Source organism: Palaemon carinicauda, chromosome 3 (assembly GCF_036898095.1).
Source record: "Palaemon carinicauda isolate YSFRI2023 chromosome 3, ASM3689809v2, whole genome shotgun sequence".
NCBI lineage: Eukaryota > Metazoa > Arthropoda > Malacostraca > Decapoda > Palaemonidae > Palaemon > Palaemon carinicauda.
In genome coordinates, this window is record NC_090727.1 from 42808886 (window position 1) to 42832754 (window position 23869).

At 40.7% G+C, this 23869-nt stretch overlaps 1 long non-coding RNA gene across 1 annotated transcript in view; it reads left to right on the forward strand.

Moving 5' to 3' along the window:
- Positions 1 to 23869, forward strand: part of LOC137638257 (uncharacterized) — a 346783-nt gene that overhangs the window by 232578 nt on the left and 90336 nt on the right. The gene's annotated exons all lie outside the window — the stretch shown is intronic.

The window sequence follows — 23869 nt, forward strand, 5'->3', positions numbered from 1 at the left end:
GTGTGACTGAAGGGAAATTAACAATAATCTTTTTAGCAATTGATTTGAATTCTTTTCACTTAGTGTGTTAAAGTATATTTTCTGGGGGGCCTGTGACGGCCGGTGAGAAAGGTCCTTCCTTATACCTTTCCTAATATAAATCTTCCAAATATACTAGAGAAAGATAAAAGCATGGAATGCAGAGGTTACAACCCTCGCGCGAACACCTTGTAGGTGTCGTGTATTAAACAAAGGCGTGTGTAAACCACTATTCACAGGTTGTCTTCCATTTAGATAATCCCTTCATCAATGGGGAGGGCCGTGACAGGCCCTAGATAACATGGTTGAACTCCCCAACGACACCTACCACGCGCGCCCTCTAGGACATCCTTCTTTAATTGGACTTGAAGCAAGCATAGTTTTTTTGGGCACAGTGTTTTTTCGAAGAATTTCTCGTTATTTCAACATGACTGACGTTGTTACTTCACCCTTACCAATGTTAAGTACCATAGTTTGTTTTGGCAGCTTTTGACAGTACCGGGCATTTGTTCTATTTCCATTATGGTGGTTTTTAGTTTTGGAAGCGATTGTCCTGCCGAGATATCGGCAGCCATTTTGGGTATGTTCGCTTCGGTAAATTTTCTAGTTAATTTTGCCCATCTGGTACTCTGTCAGATAGGTTATATCACTTACGTTTTATGGCCTTTTATGTTATCATTAATTATTATTAATTTTTACTATGGTATTTATTTGCTTACAAGTCCAATTTGTACCTACGAAGAATAGCGATTTAAGATAGCGTTTTAAAGCATAGTAACGATTTAAAGCTTAGCGATTTAGTCTGTTAATTTGTACCCTCCTGGAGGGTTCGTTTTAGACTATATCCTTGTTTTTTTGTTACGTTGTCGTTATTCTTCGTTATTACTATTACTAAGAAAAGCAATCAATTTTATTAATTTTCTTATTTATTGTGTGATGTTAATTTTTAATATGTAACCTTGAGAGCGAAAGCATAGAGTGCTCGTTTCCTGTTCTACAGGTATGAGTTATCCTTTCTCTCGTTTTCTTTGAGTAAGAGAGGTGAATTTCCCGTTCTCCGTTTTTATACGATCACGGGTTATTCAGGCCTCTTCTCAGTATCAGAATTGATGATAGTACGTTTAATATTATAAACGATTTATTGATGTGGTTACTGTTAATATAGCTAACACTATTATTAGGTACGTTAGTGTATGAGTCTTTAATTGGGGTCGTTTTATACCGACACCCTTAGCTCCGCCTTGAGTTATGCTTGGCTCCGCCTTGAGTTATGCTCCGCTATAATGGATACTCATTGGGTGAGAACTAGTTATCGTTCCGGAGCAGATTTTTGGAGTGCAACGGTGAAATCCGGCACTCGGACTCCGGCTGAAGCCTTTTACACACGAACCTTTGTCATGTTTGATCACAATTACACAGTTAAGGCCCCCGTTTTCATCGTATCTCCGGCTTCACTGGAGATAACTCATTCATTGAGGATAATGTTATCGTACCGGAGACGGTCACGATATCACGATGACGGGCCTTTGCTACCGGACCTCCGGTAAAAACAGAGATCAAGCAGGAGTCCAGAACCGGAGTTAACAGTGTGATATCGATGAAGTTTAGAGATTCATGCTATGTGGTTACTGGTTTTCTATTATAATTTCTTATTTTATTAAGGTGTTAGCTACTACCATACTCACACATTAATTAAGATTTAAGTGTTTCTGATTCATAAGTCAATGACAAGAATCTCAAGGAACATCCAGACTTATGTCTTCTTTCTTTTTACAGAAAGTCCGCTGCACTGCCAGGGGCTGCTCCGCTGCCTTTACTGATCCCATGGGCCATGATCTATGCCGGGCCCATGCCCATTGCGCCATATCCTTCTCTCGGGAACCGGGACAAGCCCCCTATACGATATGGTTTCCGGAGGCATGCATGCTCTGCTATGGGCTGTCAGCCCTACTCCTGAGCGAGGAGGTAAGTTGGTTCTAGTGTCCCTGTTAATATTCTTTGCGAAGAATTAATTGCTCTTTGTATATTGACTTCAGTTTTGACTTCATCATTAATTCCCTCTCCTCTTTCAGGCTGATGATGAATCTCTCAGGGAGGCGAGAGCTACTCTCCGGCCTTGGGTGTCAGGGTTTGGGAGGAATGCGCCTGCTGGCGCACCCTATCTTCTTGATGGAGACATGGCTTCTCGCCTATTCCCAGGCTCTACTACTGCAGCAGTTCCACCGGAGACAGCGGCCCCGTTAATTGAAGTGATTAGAGAAACCATTCTAACTGAGGAAGAGGTTTTAGTGACGGAGGCCGAGCCCTACCTAGGTCTGGACGAGGAACCCATGGATGAGCAGGTAGGTGGTGTTGAGTTGGTGGACCCCCTTTCACCCCACACTCCTTCCTCTTCTACTTCCTTTCACGGCTTTGATAAACCTACGGCTTCTCCTCTAGGTTCCTCCATTCCTGTACGACCCAAGGTGAAGCCACTACGTACCTTTAAGCCTTCAGCTTTGCCATTATCAGTGTCACCGGTTCCGGGACCCTCAAAGGATCCTGATGTTCATATTGCTATACCTAAAACCGTGACTCCTAAGAAGTCAAAGTCTACTAAGTCCAGGGCTTCGTTAGAGGATCAAGCTCGGGAGCCCCCTTTATCCGCCGCCATGGTCAGGGATATTGTGAAAGAGCAGATACAACAATATCTTCAACAGTCTAGGGCAGACCGAGGAGCTATGACGGAGCTCAAAGATATGGTGGCAAGTCTCATCCGCTCCGGAACTCAGATGCCCCCTCCTTCAGCCCCGGACGCATCGAAGTTACCTCCCTTCGAGAAAAACAACCCTTGGAGGTTTGCCTTACATGCTCCATATATTGATGGTGCCATAACTCTAGAGGGCATAGGCACCCGTCCTCTAGAGGACTTAGAATTTTACCCTCCGGGACTAGAATTCCCATTCAACGGCTTCGTCCGATTGAAAGAACATGCCTTGGTTAGGTTAGACAAGGTACCGAAGGAAACGGTAATATTCCCTAAAGAGCAGGCCCAATCTTTCTGGGCCAGGACGTTGTCAGACTGGGGTTGCACTAATTCCAAGCTCACCCCACACAAAGGAGCCTACACCATATTTACAGCTTCTCCAGGTATTACCTTGCCTATTACAGATAAAGTGGCAGCTCTTACTTTTCAGGCTATCAAAGAAGGTTCTGCCATGCCAGCTCTTAAAGAGACCGATCCCACCTCCATGCTCATTCCGAGTACCGTTACTATCTGGGATGATGCCCCCGCTACTTTCACAGTAGGGAAGTTAGACCCAGACTGTGCCTCTAATCTGTTCTCCGAGAAGCTTCCTAAATTACCAGATATTCTTCTCAAGACTGAGTTTGAGGCACGGAATAGGTTGGCTAGGTCTCTCCACTCCATTACCTCCGTGGAGTCCCTAACCTCACTTTACCCGACCGAGACCATGTTCCGGGTATTCACAAAGAACCTGTCTCTGTCCTTCCAAATCGACTTACACGAGTTTTGTTCGGATCGGGTTAGTTGCAGGAAGCACGTTCTTTCTGAGGCCACGATCAGGCATGAACCGAATAGGCTGATAGCTTCCCCCTGCTGGGGTAAGAACCTTTTTCCTCAGGAGGAGGTGAACAAGGTACTACAAGACGCTGCGAGAGCAAATCAAAATTTGCAAGTGAGGTGGGGCCTCACTGCCAAAAAGAGGGTTGAAGGGCAAAAACAAAACTTCTTCAGGAAGAAACAGAGGTTTGCCCCTTACAAGACGAGCCGAGGTCACTACCAACAATCGTCGATTGCCCACTCGTCTTCACAGTCTCCCACTGCTTCGTCTCCTCTACAGCCGAAACACCCTCAACAGGTGGTCTACCTCACTGCTCCCCCAGGTACCCAACCCAACCCCGTTTGTATGCCCTCACCCGCATACATCCCTAGCTACGGACCCTCAGGTCCCTTTCGTGGACACCAGAGAGGTAGCTACAGGGCTAGAGGACAGTTCCGTCAACGAGGCGGACCTAGGACAAGGGGTTCTCGAGGAGGGAAAGAACCTAGATTCACTCCCTCGCAATGATATAGTTCCGGTAGGGGGGAGACTTTACCACTTTCGAGACCGTTGGACCTTCAGTCCGTGGGCTCACAGCATAGTCTCCAAAGGCTTGGGGTGGAAATGGTCACGAGGTTCCCCTCCTCCACCAGTGACCTTCTTCCAGAGACCCACATCCATTCTGAGAGAGTACACCACCGAGTTACTACAGAAAAAAGCAATCAAACGGGTTCGATCGCTGAAGTTCCAAGGCCGCCTGTTCACAGTTCCGAAGAAAGGCTCGTCGGCATTGAGAGTGGTCCTGGACTTGTCAAAGCTAAATTCTTACATCCTCTGCGACAAGTTCCGGATGTTGACCATCTCTCAGGTACGTACCCTGCTTCCCCGTGGGGCCGTCACCACCTCTATCGATCTTACCGACAACTATTATCACGTACCAATAGCTCGAAACTTCTCTCCTTACCTAGGTTTCCGTCTAGGCAGGAAAGCCTTTGCATTCAAAGTCATGCCCTTCGGCCTCAACATTGCACCCAGGATATTCACGAAACTGGGAGAGACGGTGCTAGAACAACTCAGGAACCAAGGGATTCAGATCGTTGCTTATCTGGACGATTGGCTTATTTGGGCTCGGTCAGCCCTGGAGTGCAACAGAGCTACGAAGAAAGTACTTCGTTTTCTCGCCAACCTGGGATTTCGGGTCAATCTCCAAAAATCCCGCCTACTTCCATCAGACCGCTTCGAATGGTTAGGCATACAGTGGGACCTTGCACGGCACAAGCTGGTTCTACCTCCCAAAAAGGTAAGAGAAATAGCTTCCAAGGTCAAGAATTTTCTAAAACACAGGCAGGTGTCCAGAAGAGCCTTAGAAAGAATCCTCGGCCTTCTGCAATTCGCCTCAGTAACAGATCGCCTATTGAAAGCCAAACTCAAAGACATCAATCGAGTTTGGAGAAAGAGAGCCACAGTACCTTTAAGAGACAAGGTCTCGAAAATCCCCTCTGTCTTGAAAATGAGATTACAGCCATGGTCCGAATCGAAGAACCTTTCCAAATCGGTTCCTCTTCAATTCCCACCCCCACAAGTGACAATTCATACAGACGCGTCTCTGAGTGGATGGGGGGGTTACTACGAACGTCAGATGTTTCAGGGCTCTTGGTCACCCGCCATAAAACACTTCCACATCAATGTTCTCGAAGCCATGGCAGTGTTCTTGACCCTGAAGAGGCTCTCTCCTCCGAGGTCGACCCACATCAGAGTAGTGTCAGACAGCACAGCCGTAGTACACTGCATCAACAGAGGAGGATCCAAGTCGCCCAACCTGAATCAGATCCTGGTCACTATCTTCACCTTGGCAGCAGAAAAGAACTGGTTCCTGTCAGCAACCCACCTAGCGGGAGTCCAGAATGTGATAGCGGACTCACTATCCAGGATGAAACCACTGGAATCAGAATGGTCTCTGGACATAATTTCATTCCAGTGGATACTCAGGCTGGTTCCGGGCCTTCAGGTAGATCTATTCGCAACTCAGATGAATCACAAACTTCCTTGTTATGTGACACCAAACATGGACCCTCAGGCTTATGCCATAGACGCATTAACCCTGGATTGGAACCATTGGAGGAAGATTTACCTATTTCCACCAGTGAATCTTCTAATGAAAGTATTGCACAAACTACGCTCCTTCCGGGGGACAGTGGCCTTAGTAGCACCTCACTGGCCAAAGAGCAGTTGGTTTCCTCTCCTCCTCGAGCTGAAACTCCGACCCTTCCGGATTCCATTCCCCAAACTAACCCAAGTAATTCAAACACAGACTGTGTCAGATTCCTCAAGGATAGCCAAAACCCTAACTTTGTGGACTTCATTGTGTTTGCAGCTCATAAAGACGCAAACATTGACCCGGAAAACGTTCTCTTCATCTAAGCGGACAAAAGGGACTCGACAATTCGTCAATATGATTCGGCTGTTAAGAAATTAGCAGGTTTCTTAAAGAATTCAGACCACACTCGTATGACTCCGAATTTAGCCATCTCGTTCTTTAGGTTCTTATTTGACAAGGGCTTGGCAGCTAGCACTATAACTACCATCAAGTCAGCTTTGAAGAAGATATTCCTGGTTGGGTTTAACATTAATCTAGCTGATTCCTATTTCTCATCTATTCCAAAAGCATGTGCTAGGCTTCGGCCATTGGATCGGCCACAAAAAGTCTCTTGGTCTCTGAACAATGTCCTCAAACTCGCGTCGGACACTGACAACGAGTCCTGCTCTTATATCACTCTGCTTAGGAAGACGTTATTTCTATCAGCTATGGCCTCAGGTGCTAGAATCTCAGAACTAGCAGCGCTCTCACGTAACCCGGAAAACATAGATTTCCTCCCTACAGGCGAAGTACTGCTTACCCCAGACAGAGCTTTCCTAGCAAAAAATGAGGACCCGCAAAATAGGTGGTCCCCTTGGAAGATCATCTCTCTTCCCCAGGATCCTTCGCTGTGTCCAGTCACTACTCTCAGGACCTTTTTAGCTAGATCTGCCACCCGCTCGTCTGGCCCCTTATTTATCAGGGAACAAGGTGGTACTTTGACCATTCAAGGTATCAGACAACAAATCCTCTACTTCATTAAACATGCTAACCCGGAATCATTTCCCCATGCTCATGATATACGGTCAATAGCTACCTCTATCAATTACTTCCAGAACATGGACTTTGATGACCTTAAAAAATACACGGGTTGGAAATCTCCTATGGTTTTCAAACGCCACTATCTAAAGAACTTACAGGCCCTTAAATACCCTACGGTTGCAGCGGGGAGTCTTATCTCCCCCCATTAATCTCTGATTATTTCTTTATTCCATCTCTTCTCTCCTCCCTCCTGACCACCTCTCACACCACGTCGCCACTCTCCTGGGTGGTTCGTTAGCCCTAAGTTATTTTGCCATGTTTAATTGTTATGATTTAACTGTTATTGTAATTACCATTCCTGTAAAGTTTAGATATGCTTAGACATGTAAGGTTGATTCCTTTCACGACGGGACACTCAGGTGATCCCTGGTCCTCATATTATTTTAGCATTACATCCCCTATGCCTATGGCTAGTTTATGATTTATGTTTACTTACAGTATTATATTATTGCCTTACATGGTGTTTGTTTTCTCCTTATGTTATTAATTTATTGGGCTTGGAAGGCATTCTCTGGTACATTCTCACCGGCCGTCACAGGCCCCCCAGAAAAGGGATTTTGACGAAGGAAAAATCTATTTCTGGGAAGAGGCCTGTGACGCCCGGTGAAACCCTTCCCGGTTATTTGATACGGACCCCACCCCTCTTTTTCCTTGCCAAGCCATATGTTCTTGCAGAAGGATGTCCTAGAGGGCGCGCGTGGTAGGTGTCGTTGGGGAGTTCAACCATGTTATCTAGGGCCTGTCACGGCCCTCCCCATTGATGAAGGGATTATCTAAATGGAAGACAACCTGTGAATAGTGGTTTACACACGCCTTTGTTTAATACACGACACCTACAAGGTGTTCGCGCGAGGGTTGTAACCTCTGCATTCCATGCTTTTATCTTTCTCTAGTATATTTGGAAGATTTATATTAGGAAAGGTATAAGGAAGGACCTTTCTCACCGGGCGTCACAAGCCTCTTCCCAGAAATAGATTTTTCCTTCGTCAAAATCCCTTAATTGCATGTGAATTAACCTACAACAAATTATTTTAACCGAATATCATTTCATCTTTGTATGTATACCATTTAAAATCTGTTTGAGAGACTATCACCTAATTAATAGCAACTCATTGAATTCATCTTACACAATTTTGAATCTAGGCCTATGTCCTCTTGAAAGAATAAACATTTGCTCAAGGTAGAAGCTATTGAACAAAATGATGTTTGGCTCTCTAATTAGCCACATATTGCCAGTGCTGTTCTGACACTGCCTTAGGGTTTTGGGGGAAAATAGATCATTGTATTCTAGCAATCAACACAAGTGTTGATATAAATATACATACATACACCAAGGCACTTCCCCCAGTTTGGGGGGTAGCCGACATCTAACAAATGAAACGGAAAAGGGGACTTCTCCTCTCTACGTTCCTCCCAGCCTGACAAGGGACTCAACTGAGTTTGGCTGGTACTGCTAGGGTGCCACAGCTGACCCTCCCCCGTTATCCACCACAGATAAAGCTTCATAACACTGAATCCCCTACTGCTGCTACCTCCGCGGTCATCCAAGGCACCGGAGGAAGTAGCAGGGCCTACCCGAACTGCGTCACAATTGCTCGCCATTCATTCCTATTTCTAGCACGCTTTCTTGCATCTCTCACATCTATCCTCCTATCACCCAGAGCTTCCTTCACTCTATCCATTCACCCAAACCTTGGCCTTCCTCTTGTGCTTCTCCCATGAACTCTTGCATTCATCATCATCTTTAGCAGACAGCCGTTTTCCATCCTCTCAACATGGCCAAACCACCTCGACACATTCATATCCACTCTAGCTGCTAACTCATTTCTTACACCCGTTCTCACCCTCACTACTTCGTTCCTAACCCTATCTACTCGAGATACACCAGCCATACTCCCTGGACATTTCATCTCAAACACATTCAATTTCTGTCTCTCAGTCACTTTCATTTCCCACAACTCCGATCCATACATCACAGTTGGTACAATCGATTTCTCATACAGAACTCTTTACATTAATGCCCAACCCTCTATTCTTTACCACTCCCTTAACTTCCCCCAACACTTTGCAGCCTTCATTCACACTCTAACGTACACCTGCTTCCACTTCACCATTTGCTGCAACAACAGACTCCAAGTTATTTAAACTGATCCACCTCCTCAAGTAACTATCCATTAAACATGACATTCAACCTCGCACCACCTTCCCTTCTCGAACGTCTCATAACCTTACTCTTACCCACATTAACTCTCAACTTCCTTCTCTCGCACACCCTTCCAAATTCTGTCACTAATCGGCCAAGCTTCTCTTCCGCGTCTGCAACCAGTACAGTTTCATCCGCAAACAACAACTGATTTACCTCCCATTCATGGTCCTTCTTGTCTACCAGTTTCCATCTTCGTCCAAGCACTCGAGCATTCACCTCTCTCACCACTCCATCAACATACAAGTTAAACAACCAAGGCGACATCACACATCCCTGTCTCAGCCCCACTCTCACCGGAAACCAATCGCTCACTTCATTTCCTTTCCTAACACATGCTTTACTACCTTTGCAGAAACTTTTCACTGCTTTCAACAACCTTCCACCAACTCTATATAACCTCATCACATTTCACATTGCTTCCCTATCAACTCTTGTCATACGCTTTCTCCAGATCCATAAACGCAACATACACCTTACCTTGGCTAAATATTTCTCGCATATCTTAACTGTAAAAATCTGATTCATATAACCCCTACCTCTTCTAAAACCATCCTGTACTTTTAAGATTTCATACTGTTTTATCCTTAATCCTCTTAATCAGTACTCTATCATACACTTTTCCCACCACACTCAACAAACTAATACCCCTTGAATTACAATAATCATGCACATCTCCCTTACCCTTATATAGTGGTACAATACACGCACAAACCCAATCTACTGGTACCATTAAACACATTAAACAACCTCACCAACCATTCAAGTACAGCCACACCCCCTTCCTTCAACATCTCAGCTCTCACACCATCTGTATCAGATGCTTTTCCTACTCTTGTTTCATCTACTGTAGTGCTTTCCTTACTTCCTCTCTTGTAATCTCTCTCTCTCTAATCTCCCATCACCGGCACTTCAACACCTGCAACAGAGATTATATCTGCCTCCCTATTATCCTCAACATTCAGTAAACTTTAAAAATATTCCGCCCACGGTTTTCCTTGCCTCCTCTCCTTTAACAACCTTCCATTTCCATCTTTCACTGTCTCTTCAATTCTTGAACCAGCCTTCCTTACTCTCTCGACTTTTTTCCAAAACTTCTTATTCTCTTCATATGAATGACCCAATCCCTGACCCCACCTCAGGTCAGCTGCCCTCTTTGCCTCACTTACCTTGCGCTTTACTTCCACATTTTTCTTTCTATATCTTTCATACTTCTCTACACTATTACTCTGCAGCCGTTCTTCAAAAGCCCTCTTTTTCTCTTCCACTTTTACCTTCACTCCTTCATTCAACCATTCACTGCCCTTCCTCATGGTGCCTTCAACAAACGTCTTGCCACACACATCACTAGCAATCCCAAAAAAATTTTCTTTTACTAACTTCCACTCCTCTAAATTACCAGTTTCTCTTACTTTCACTTCGTCATATGCCATTTTCAACCTTGATATTTACTTTTTACCCCCGGTTTTATTAGCTCTTCAACCCTCACTAGCTCCCTTTTACATTCACCTACTCTATTCCCCCACTTTTGCAACAACTAATTTTCCTTCCACCAAAAAATTACCAGACATACCGTTAGCCATACCCCTAAACACGTGCACGTCTTTCAATCTTCCAAACATTCTTTTAGTTAACACACAATCTATTAACACCCTTTCTACCACTTTCATTTGCCACTCTTACCCATGTATACTTGTTTTTCTTTCATTTTGAAAAAGCTAGAACTTATCACCATCTCTTCCTCAACACACATCTACCAGTCTCTCACCACTCATTTTCACCTGGTACGCCTTACTTCCCAATGACACCTTCTACCTCAACAGCGCTCACTCTAGCATTTAAGTCACCCATGACAACTACATAATTTCTTCTACCCAGTCCTTCTACACACCTAGTTAATTCATTCCAGAACTCTTTCCGCTCTTCACTTTTCTCACAACCTGGTTCATACACTTTGACAAAAGCCTAACATCCCCTACCCAACCTAACCCTTACCCACATTAACCCAGATGATATGTCCTTCCATTCCACTACTTTATCTGTCATCCATGCACTCAGCAATAAAGCCTCACCTTTTCTTGCTCTTCACCTTTCAATCCCAGACACTCTACCAGACATTTCACCAAACATCACTTCACCTGTCTCTTTTATCTTTGTCTCGCACAAAGCCAATATATCCCTTCTATTCCTAAACATACTTCTAAACTCACATCTTTTACTCTATCGTACTACTTTCATGCACATTCAATCACCCCAAAACTAGTGTGTGGGGAGCAGTCACTCTCCCCCCAGCTTAACTTCTTTGATGTCTCGCAGGATTATAATACAGGAGTTATCAAACAATAATCTTTTTAGACATAAAACAAATACTAATTTATGAGGTGTCCTTGTATGTTTCAAAATAATCATGGTATAACCATCCCTCTTGCTTAATTGAAATTTTTTTAAAACTCCCCTTGAAGATAAAATTTTTCCCTATTTTAGTTAGAGGGAGAACCAAGTGTTCTGACTTAGCTTTTGTAAAGTCATGAATAGAATAATTAGTTGATTAGAAGGCTGACAAAATCTCTCTCTCTCTCTCTCTCTCTCTCTCTCTCTCTCTCTCTCTCTCTCTCTCTCTCTCTCTTTCTTTCTTTCTTTCTTTCTACACACACACACACACACACACACACATTGGAATTAAGGTTCACTCATTGGATTTAAGGTTATATTCACAGTGAAAATTTAATTTTCAAAATCAGTTTGAATTATTTGAAAACTTTCTCCTAAGGTGCTTGCATGTAAGATTAATTTCAAATATCCTTTAGTAATTTTTTTTTTAAATTAATCATTTCCCCAAAATATCAATCATTTTGATTATTCTTGTCTCATACATTTTACATGCTTGTTTGCAGTAGCAGATCCTGTTATTTTTTCAATCCAATGAATAGACATTTGTTTGAAAAAATTAGAGTGAAAAAAATTTTTTGTTAAAAGGGTAAAATCTCTTGACTAATGGTTTTAAGCTTTGCTTATTTTTGTGGTTTAAATCTTTGCATATTCTCTATACAAAAGATGCAATTTGTGTGTTTCTTATAACAATTTGGTAAATTTTGGTTACCAATACTATTTAATCCCTTCAAAATAATATTTAAAGATATGGGAAGGTAGTGTTGTGGTGGAAATTTTCAATTGTAGTAGAGAGTAGAATGCATCTTGAACCTATCAAACTGGTTCTATAGGTTAAATTGCTTTGCAAATCCAATAAAAAATATTTTCATATAAATAGAAAGCAAACTGAAAATGGTAATTAAGGATTTTTTCCCATTCAGACGGCAAAGCAGATATAAGATGCTTAAAACCAGTTACTTTTTATTTACAATAAAATACTGTTTTGTCATTTACAATATTATTTGATACAAATATTAATCATTAGATCCTAATTGAGATATGAAATGCTTGTATAACTTGAACTGTACATTGGTTAGAATGATTTCAAATATTTTGTTGTAAATAGCCGCTAAGCTGTAATGTCAATTGCATAAGAAAAATTTATGTTGATGAAAATGCTGGAAGATACAAGAGCAAGGGTCATGAATGATGTGCTAATGGTATAACTACATATAGTTAAAGTAGCAAAGGTAGATGGCCCAGCACTTGGATGTCATTGGTTAGTAATATGGGCACTTTGAACTACTTACGTTATAATCTAGGTTCATCATATTCAGAGCTGTGAAAGATTTGTCCATGATATAGAGTTAAAAATGTTTTGATGGCTAATTACAGTCGATGACTACAACCATAACAAATTATATTATTCACTTGAGCAATCTGTAGTTTTTTTGCGAGGGGAGGTAATTTCTCAATATCCCCCTTAAGAAAAGGTGAAGCTTAAGATATTAACTTCTCAAAACAAAGGTGAGGCTAGTCTTACGAGAGATTTACTCAGAATAGCCTTGGTTCAGTAAACTATCAACTTGAAAAGCCTGATTTAATTTTACACAGGCTTACATTGCTAGTAATAGTAATACTAATGGTAGCAATTCAGACTTTTCATGCCTGAGGCATTTCTGGGAATAGTTTAGAGAGTTTTATTTTTCAGCTGACCTCTTATAAATAAGACACTCTTTCCTTCTTCCTTCCCACTGTTATCCCTATATCCAAGGGTTGGTTGCCTGTTGTACTCTCCAATGCTCAATAGCAAAGGCATCCTCTTCTCTCTATATTATCCTTCACCTTATCTCACCATCTAATTCACTGCATTACCCCCTCTCAATCTTCTTCCCCTAACCAGTTTCTCTGAAGCCGCCCTCAACATGCGCCCACACCATATCTGTCGTGACCCTTGACACCTTGGTAATCTTATGCCCGTCATTGTCTTATTTCATCGTTTTCCAATCTTTTGAGCTGTGATATACCCATAATCCACCTCAGCATACTCATCTTTGTTCTCTCAAGGTTTGCTTCCTCATTTTGTCGTAGAGCCTATATTTCTGATCCATATATTAACACTGGTCATATTCCTGTGTTATAGATCTTGAATTTTAGCTTGATTGGCATTTTCTAGTCATGCATCCCTCCACTCCCCAAGCTGCTTTTATTCTATTCTCAACCTCCCGCAAGTCTTCCCTCCTGACATAATAGATCCTCAGTATCTGACTTGTTCCACCTGTTTTATAACAGAACCTCTGCTTTAATGCATAGCTACCCTGTCCCTACCTTCCCTACGGCTTAACACATCCATAACTACTACTAATAAAAACATGCTTAATGTTGACCCCTGCTTTAATCCAACACTAACTTCAAAGGTTTTTTTCCCCAACAGCAATTTTGTCTTTCTTTAATATGTCATCTTTACCATTCTAACCAACTTGTCTGGGACTTTCCTCTTCCACTCTACCACAAGCACCAAAACATCACTTCTCTTTGTATACAATCATACGCCTTCTACAGATCTACAAAAGATCCTATTGTTTCCCTCTCATGAGTCCATAGTGCTGTTTCCCAGTCCTTACAATCACATCTAGTATTCTCAAAACCTTTACACCATATCGGTAGTTTAATTCCCTTGTAGTTATTAACATTCCATGCCATCACCTTTCTGCATAAATATATATACACCATTAGACACTTAGTATTTACATTATTTCATTCATGTTGCTCTTAATTCTACCATCCATTCTTTCCTTTTCTTTATCAAGGATCTTGACCATTTTAGTTTGAAACTGATGGGCCCAGTGCTTTTCTATTTTACATAATACTCGATGCCTGCTTTATTTCTGTATTCCGTATTTCCATCACTGGGTGCCTCCACCCTTTGTGCCTCTCCTAACCATCCTCTCATTTTCAGTATTCAATAGTTCAAAATATTTCTCTTAATGTCATCCTAATGCAATACAGTATATATCAATCTCTATCCTTGATAACAAACAATAGCTTTAAATTCTCTGCCTTTTCTTCTTGTTTGACATCTTATAAATGTCCTTGTCTGACCTATCTATTGCTATTATGGAGATTAGCAAACTTAGGCTTTACCATTTTTGATGGGGGTATCTTGAGAAATAACCACCACCTGGCTAAACTCCAGGAATTACTCAACTTAGGCATTTCATTTCCGTTATGGATAAAGGTGACTAATTAGCTATTCAAATATCTTGTACTTTTCAGAAAATAAAATCCTTTTCAGCTCTTGACTATAATGAACCTCCAATATACAGTAACTGCAAGTTAGTAATGTGCATATTACTGACGACTGGTGTCTAAATGTTGGGCCATCTACCTTGACTTGGATATTAGCAGTGCTGTCTCTTTAGCCATAGATATTCATTCAAAACCCTAGCTCCTGTATCTAACAAGCATTTTTGTCTATACTAGTTATTCTTATGCTTTGGACCTTAGCAAGTAGCAGGTAATTTTATATTGAAAAGTTTTCTGCACTGTTTAAATATGGCAATGTGAGAGATAAAAGCAGTTAGTTTCCTATATTAGAATATGCTATATATAATGGATTCAATTATTTATATCTAGTGTCTAACGGATTCAATTATTTATATCTAGTATTGTATGACAATGAGATATTTTACCTTATTATACTGTAAGATATTCATACCATGTTTAAACACTTGTAACTTATGCATTTCGAAATAAAATGCTTATAAAAGGTATTGCACTTTTTAATTTAGTTAACCTGGTATATAATAAGAAAACCTGATGTAAAATAAAAATGAAAAAAATAAACAGTAATCTGTATTCTTATATTAAAGCTCATTAGGCAGAGTATTCTCCCTAAACGGCCCCCTGCCCCTTCAAGTATCAGCAAATGCCTTATTCCCCACAAAAAATGGGCTAGTAGGTTCATGAAGTCTCCACTCTTAACTACCCACTCGTCCATGTGGACCGTTATTGATTCCCCACGTACAGATTTTGTTCACCCCCCAATGGGGGAGAGGAGGCAGAGCAGCAGTGCTAGTGTTTTATGAATATGAAGTACAAAGTCAAGATGGGCAAACTATATTTCGGTAATTCATTTTGGATCAGTCTACTTCTTAATTCAAATATCTATCTAGGTTTTTTTTCCTGATTAAAGTCATGATAACAATGGCCTTGGTATTTTCATTAGTTGTTACTTCAAAAGCCTCTTATTAAATCTTGGAGGTAGCGACATAAAATTTTAGGTACAGTATAAGTGAATATGAACAATAAATCTTTTTTAAGACTTTTATTGTAGAAGATTGGATGCCCAACATGAGACAGGTTTCAGTGTAATCAGTTTAGCTATATAAATTAAATACAAACACTCAAGTCAATGACATTACATCAAATTCATGGTCCCCCATTTACTGATAGCTTTAAATTCTCTCCATTTAAAGAAAACTTACAATTGTCACGCATTACTCTCACGATTTGACCAAGAATGGCTCTAGTCGAGTCATCCTTCATCTAACATAATGCACTGACTGACAAACATTCCCGTTTTCTGTTATCTGGACACTGCCCGTTTTCTTTTTTGAAAACTGCAGGTGCATTTGAAGCTCAGCATTTGAGGTTACATAGTTCATAATTGTGAAAGTAAGCAGTGTTTTCTCTAATACACAGATAAAATTATTAACAAAAACGGAGGGAAAAGGAAAGCCCACCAAGGCCATCCCCTGTCCCACCTAGTAACCAGTAACTTACTGCAGTTTTCTTCTGAAAAGCAATGTTACTAGGCCCTTGAATGCTTTCCTTTTCCTTCTTTTTTCCAATATTTTATTAATAATTTTACATAGAATGATTTATGGATTGTAATTTAATAACTCCAGGAATAGTTTGGACCTCTCCTGAAGTTAAAATGGTAAAACATTTATGTACTATAAAGTAGATTCCAGCAATTATAAAGTTACGAATTCTTTAATGAAACAAAACTAAACACTAGGTCAAAAAATAATTAATTAATACTTCTAGAATGGAATGCAAACAAAAAATCTAAAACAAGTAAAAAAGTCGTTTTCAGGCCTTTGTGCAATTTCAGAACGATCTATTACTACAGACACCTGAAGCTCGGTCAAAAGCAGACAAGATTCACAAATGCCAAGTTGCCTCCCAGTCCTGTGCCATTTCATGTACATGATTGAGTCGGGTAAAAGAGAAGAGAGGTGCAAGACTACTGCCCTGACCATCCTTGCTGCTTCCCCCAGCAGACAGTCAGATCGGACCGAAGTACGCATTCATCTTACACGTCGACACCTAAATCACTTAAGCTGTGTAATAAAGTTCTCAAATACAAAACCTAAGGAAAACAGCGTTGGAAGGCAAGATCAACTTATGTAAAAAGCTGACACTATTATAAACAATACAATAGAGATAATAATAACAATACTATCCTCATCTTACAATCTCTTACTACACTATCCCCTCCTCATGATCCCCTACTATACTATCACAAACATATAAGTCCTGTCTTAATTGATATCTAACTACAAGTTACGGTCAAAATAGTTATGGTAAAGCAATTTTTGGTAATTAAAATAATGATACTTCCTGTATTTTTTTTTTTTATCAGACTTGGGATTAACCCAGCCTGAAATTAAGTTTAAATTGCCTTTTTAAATTTACCAGAATGAGCTCAGAAACAAAACATACAGACTCGGATTACGTTTGCAGGGTACAATAATTCTTTACTGAAAACCACCACAAGAAAACAAATATTAAAATTAGAGATATAATTTTAGTAATGGATGGAACACGAAAGTCTGAGCGCCTAAATAACGCTTGCAGAGAAGGTTATTTCTTTACTGAAACCACCACAAGATGAACAAATATCAAATTACAGATATAATTTTAGTATTGCTTGGAACACCAGTCTCTAAGCGCCTAAATAACTTTCTATGTAAGGCAGTTATAAAAATGACCATCTATATTAATTACGAAACACCCAGCAGTTCACAAAAATTATCTCAGAGGAAAAACTAGAATAATTTTCATAAAAAAAACAGGACCAGCTATTATTACTTCTATAAAATTTAATAGTTACTGTTTGGAAAATATATGCTAATAAAGAGAGAAGCATTAAACACAAATCTCTAAGATCAATAAGACAAATTATAATATATCATTTATTCTTCAGGGACCTTAGAAAGACAAATTACTTTCTTAGATAGTTCAGCAAATCACAAAATTAATAAATAAATGCTCTAAAATCAAGAAAAAAAACTTGCGCTTTAAAGAATTTTTATACTGTAAACAAATTCATATAAAAAAAAACTTTTATGTTAAAAACAGTTATCTCAGAAAAGTGACAATATTTAGGCATATACTAAAATTTCAAGTAGTTTCTTTACTCTAATACATTTTTGTAATTATAATACGAGCGATTTCAAAAACTTGATATGGTAAATATTTTATATGCTTTGCTTACTGAACCTGAGGATTCTACACTTTTGGGAAATAAAATTTTTTTTGAAGAAACTCGAGCTTGAAGCTTTCCAATGACCTGACTGACAGGGTGTTGTACTTACTAAATGGAGAGAGGATATTTTTCACCTTCTCACGTAGTTAAATAAAATATGTTCAGAGGCTACGCTACGTAAACAATAGAAACCCTATATAATTCTACATGAAAAACTTACATTAATTCTGTATGAAAAACCTATCATAATTCACTATGAAAATTCCACCATAATTCTGTATGAAAAACATGCAATCCTAATTTATACCAATCTATACAAACACTCTAACTAAAATCCTAATAAGTCTGACTTCTTTAAGGAAACCCTGACAAAAAATCAACTTTCCTTTTCCACCTTGGGACACACTCTATTGAAGGGAAATGGGCAGAACAACAATCTCACTTTTAAATAAGAATCTCACACCAGTCACTCAATACTAGCACAGCAATCAAACATTCCTTGAAGTGGAATTCATGACACTTTCATAATACAGAACAAAGTCCCAACATTTAATATGTGCAAATTCTCATCATAATTAAGGATCATATCACAGGTTTTTCATCCTTTTGCTATACTGATGTGCAATGAATAATCATCTTAAGAGAGTAAAAGTGGCATAAAAAAACCAATTGAGCTTGTTACCAGTAGGGAATAAAAAAATATGCAACGGAGAATCTTGTTAATAGCATTTTTAAAAGGGTCAGTAGTGGGAACTGTTTTGGGCAAGATTAAAGTTTTACTTTAAGACAAAAAAAAAAAATCCACCTTTAATATTATACTGCAGCATTTTAAATTGTACCCTCTTTCAATATGATTTGTAAATTTCTCATTTCATTAGTTTTGTTAGACATCCATCAGTATTCTTCTTCTTTTCTCATTAGATATTCACTAAAAATAATGAGTAAGGTTTGTTATTACTTTGATAGCTTCCCATGCTATAAGTGTGAGGTATCTTAATCATCAAAATTCTAGTCAAATTTTATGCTAGTTTCCAATATAAGTTGATACCAGTTATCTAATAAATTAAAAGAAAAACTGGCCCAAAGGCCAGGCAATCTAACAAACAAACTGACGTTGAAATGGTTACACATAAAAAGACCAGTTATGAATCTGTCCACGATCCAGCATTAATATATCTTACAATTTTCTATACATTGCCAAGAGATCTAACCATAAAGATAATTAAGGGATTAAAATGGAGTAAAGCGGGCTATGAATTAGCTATGTATAGTGCATTAACAAATGTCTGAATACGATATTCAAATTACTGTCAACTTTGCAGGTGTAATATATCTATTAGGTCTCTTACAATGTTATGAATTTACCTCAATGAAGGATACTGATTAAAGATAAGAATATTTCTGCACATCAGTATTGCATTCCCCCAAAAAATCTACCCAGAAATCAATGCATCTTTAAAATACTGGTTTCGAGTATATGTAAACAAAGCAGTCTTATGGTAATGGGACTTCCACATCGTGACCAATGTAAGGAAATATACAAAAATCTTTGCCATATATCCTGGAAATTTTGCACTTAAAACCCACAAACCTAACGAGATTCTTTCTCAACGATTTATGAAACTATTCTTCAAACCAAACCAGCTTACACACACACACACATCCGGAAAGCTTTCACGTCAACAACAAGATATTCAAAAACTTATTACACAATTCATCTAAAAATGCTTAGTGTTATTTATCCCTTCTTTATGTCAGGGGCACAAATGGCACGAGACAAGAAGCAAAATGGAATTTCTGAGCCGAGCTGTGCACCTTTTCAGAGAGCCCAGGTATCTCGCCATAATAAAAAGCTCTGAAATGCAAGACTTCAAAATGACCCTCTTATCAAATTCCTTATTCATTGAAACACTTATGTACACTTATCATTAATTGCTAACATTTTAGTTATAACTGAACTTGTAGTTTTTATGAAAAAATAGAAATGAGTTACCATTGATTACACATTAACTTCAAGATGATCATAAACATGTCTGGAGTACATTGAATTACAATCCTTTTACATTAGATACTTTCACTACTTACATTACACAGTTCATACCAAATCTGATGTTTTTTGTCATTGATACTAGTGCATATAACTTTTCTAGAAATGAAAATGATAGTACCAAAACCTGTACATTTGACATCATAACCTCCTACAATGGAAACTACTTTAACATTCTGAAATACTTGATTTAGCTTGATCATTTATACCAAATTCTGAAATCTAATAAACCATTACAAACTTTAAGAATTTGAGGCTTTTGAGCAAGCAAATAATAGCAGAGCAAAGCCAAGATTTTTCATGACTAGCTATCAGGATAAAACCTGAGCTGACAAGACAGCTGAATCAATATGCAAACTAAAATCCAACATGTTTACCAAGACAGGATGTTGGCATTTGACAAGTACAATATATTCAAGCAAACACATTGAGCTACAGCTCTCAAGGCACCAATAAAAGAATGAACAAGTTTTGTAAATGGGGAATAAAATAATAGTCTAATAGAACAAGTAATTACTCTGTTAAGATAGACTATCTCATGAACCGTTTAGCCCTTTTTATGGTGAGGAATAAAATGGCAAATGCTGATGCTCAAAGAGGAGGGGGCCAGTGGGAGACTCATCAGCCATATGAGGAGAGAGTCTTTTTTTTTTTTTTATTACATTTCCAAATTTGGGATAAGGAAGGATTAAGGATGGGGAGGGTGAGATCTGAAATTGGAGGTGAGGATCAGGTTGACATAAAAGAGAACTTCGTAATTCAAACTTCTTGGAAAATGTGTACACAATCTCCCATTATCTTTAACATTTAGCATGTTATTCTTCAAGGTATATTCATGTGAGAGAGAGAGAGAGAGAGAGAGAGAGAGAGAGAGAGAGAGAGAGAGAGAGAGAGAGAGAGAGAGCGAGCTACTGTTGCAAAGCAATACAAAAGGTCAAAGGCAGGATGGGCATTGTGACAAAATTTGACTAATATTCAAGAATTATTAACTCAAAGAATAAGTAATACAAGATACTGTACCATACTATTCTTTATCTTTAACTTATGAATCAAAATGGCAAACGTAGCAAAGATTACAGAAGTGATGAGTGTCAAGACCAAGATGGTGTGAGCGATGTTGAGGATGGATGGTGTGGAGGGAGTGAGGAAGACTGGGAAGGAACCTGTCAGGGGGGGAAGATCGAGAGGGAGAGAGATCTAAATAGCAAGATAAGGTGAAGAATGATATAAAGAGAAGAAGTTTGCCGGAAAAGGATGCCTTTGATAGAATGCATTGGAGTGGGTGCATCCAGCAATCAACCCCTTAATGTAAGGATGATGGTGGGAAAGATATGAAGCGTAAATAGGATTCTAATTTTCTTTCATCCTTAGAAAACAAAAAATTGCAAAAGGAATACATTATTTTTCATAAAAGCAAAAATTGATTATTGTCATTGGAACTTCGATTTTGGAAGAAGACGGGACTTCTTGAAGATGATCTGGAAGCCTAGAGATTGAAGATAATGGATGACTTTGTGAGTGGCTTTTAGGCAATTTTGGGAGGTGTCTGACCAAATGAGCCAGTCGTCCAGATAGGCTACTACTTGAATCCCTTGATTCCTGAGTTCCTGAACAGCGACTTCTGCTAACTTTGTGAAGATCCTTGGGGCGATGTTGAGCCCGAAAGGCATCACCTTGAAGGAGTAACTTTTGTCCCCTAAGCGAAAGCCTAGGTACGGACGGAAGTGTCTCGCTATCGGGACGTGATAATAGGCGTCTGTAAGATCGATAGAGGTGGTGACGGCCCCACGGGGAAGTAAGGTCCGCACCTGCGAGACGGTAAGCATTCGAAACTTGTCGCATTGAATGGACAAGTTGAGAAGGGATAGGTCTAGAATCACTCTTCTCTTGTCTGAATCCTTCTTCGGGACACTGAACAGCCGACCTTGAAACTTCAGATGTTTCGTTTCTTGTATGGCGTTCTTTTGTAAAAGATCCTGGACAAATTCGACCAGGTCCGGAGTGGAATGTTGACGAAATTTGTTCGGAGGAGGAGGTCCTTGAATCCAACTCCACCCCAGTCCCTTGGAGATGATACTGAACGCCCAGGGACTGAACCTCCATTTGTTGCGGAAGGCATAGAGCCTCCCCCCTACCTGCTGCACCTCAATATTGGTTTGAGGAGTTGCCTCCACGTCCGCCTCGGAAGTTCTTTCCTCTGCGAAAGGCTCTTCCCCTGCCTTTGTTCTGGTTAGAGCCACGGTGGTAGCCTCTACCTCTACCATAACTCTGGGAAGAGCTATGAGCCTCGTAAGACTGGTTAAAGGCAGGAGAAGTGGCGGAGGCACCAGAAAGCTGGCTCTTAGGGAGTAGAACGGTGACATAGTCGTCCGAAGTAGCCTGAGAGGTGGAAGGCTGTGCAGGGACAACAGAAGATGGAGGAAGAGGCAGCCGGAAGTTGGATGAAGCACTCTGCTGTTGCCTGAACTGGGTGGAGGTATATGGTCTAAGCTTCTTCCTACCCCGGGCTTGATAATTTGCGGAGTCATATTTGCGTTTAGGGGTCAAACCCCAACGGGCTTTAAGGCTCTGATTAACCCTAGTGGCCTCCGCCAAGACTTCCTCTACGAGATCCTCGGGGAAGAGATTTGAACCCCAACAGGAGGACCGGATGAGTTTATTAGGTTCATGCCTAATCGTCGCCTCAGCTAGGACATGCTTGCGACATCTGCGTTTAGCAGTAGCGAAGTCATACAAGTCATAATATAGAGACTGTAACGTAGCCTTGTTGAGAGACTTAAAAATACTCTCCGTATCGTAAGTCAAGGCTATCGACTCCGTGGATGTGGCCAAGTTTAGAGTACGGCCCACACGTAGGCAGGAATCATATTCCTGTTTAATGAGGGATTCCGGGAGACGGGGAAGCCTCTCACTAAACAAAACTGAGGCACAGTCTGCTGCAAGCTTGCCAGAGGTAAAGGTGGTATGGACGTTGTCCCAACACTCAATGCCTGAAGGAAGAAGGAGGGAGATTGGATCCACCTCTCGGATGGGAGGCAAGGGCTTCTCCTCCAGAGCATATTGGAAGGCAAGCTCTGCCACCTTATTGACGCATGGAGTCAAGGTGTTCTTGTCCATTAAGAACATCGTAAAGGAGCTTTTATAAGGCGTCAGCATGGTGTTAGTGCAGCCGATGTCGTTCAAAAATCTGGCCCAAACAGATTGGGCTTGCTCCTTCGGGAAGATGACCGTCTCTTTGAGGACCTTGTCTAATCGAACTAAAGCTTCCTCGGTAAGCCTGGCATAACCATGAAATGGAAATGCCAGACCAGGAGGAAAGAATTCAAAGTCCTCTAGAGGACGAGTGCCAAGGCCCTCCAAAGTCAACATTCCGTCTGAGAACGGGGAATGAAGAGCCATACGCCAGGGGTTGTTCTTGGCAAACGGCGGGAGCTTAGAGGCATCCGGGATGAGAGAGCTTTGGACTCTCTCCGGAGCTCCTTGCTCTAAAGCCCCAAGACTCTGACCGATGTTAGAGAACATCGTGTCCATCTTCGACTGCATCTCCGAAACCAACTTTGCCTGCATCTCCGACACGATGCGAAGCATGGCTGATTCGGAAAGGCCCGGGCTAGCAGCAGGAGGGGCGGAATGAACTCCCGGGTCGTGAGACTTAGAGGAGGAACCAGAGGCCTTTGATGACAGGTTCGTACTTTGTTTAGAGCCATGAGAAGTCTTGTGAGGCTTGCGAGCTTTGGGTAAGGTTCTTGAAGTAGACTTATCCTTAGGGGGGACCGGGTATGATCGTTGAGACGAATCACGGTCCCCAGAGAATCCATGAAAAGAAGAGCGATCAGAAGAAGAAGAAAGAGCGGGGCTGAGGATAGGAATCTCAGCACCGGACACACCTGCCTCACTTACCACCCTACCTGTATCCGGCTCGTCTAGTAACATTGGTTCGACGTCCAGGTTCATGGAGGCAACATTGTCCTCCAGACCTCCGGGGGCGTCCGATGGATCTTGCTCTGGGTCGATG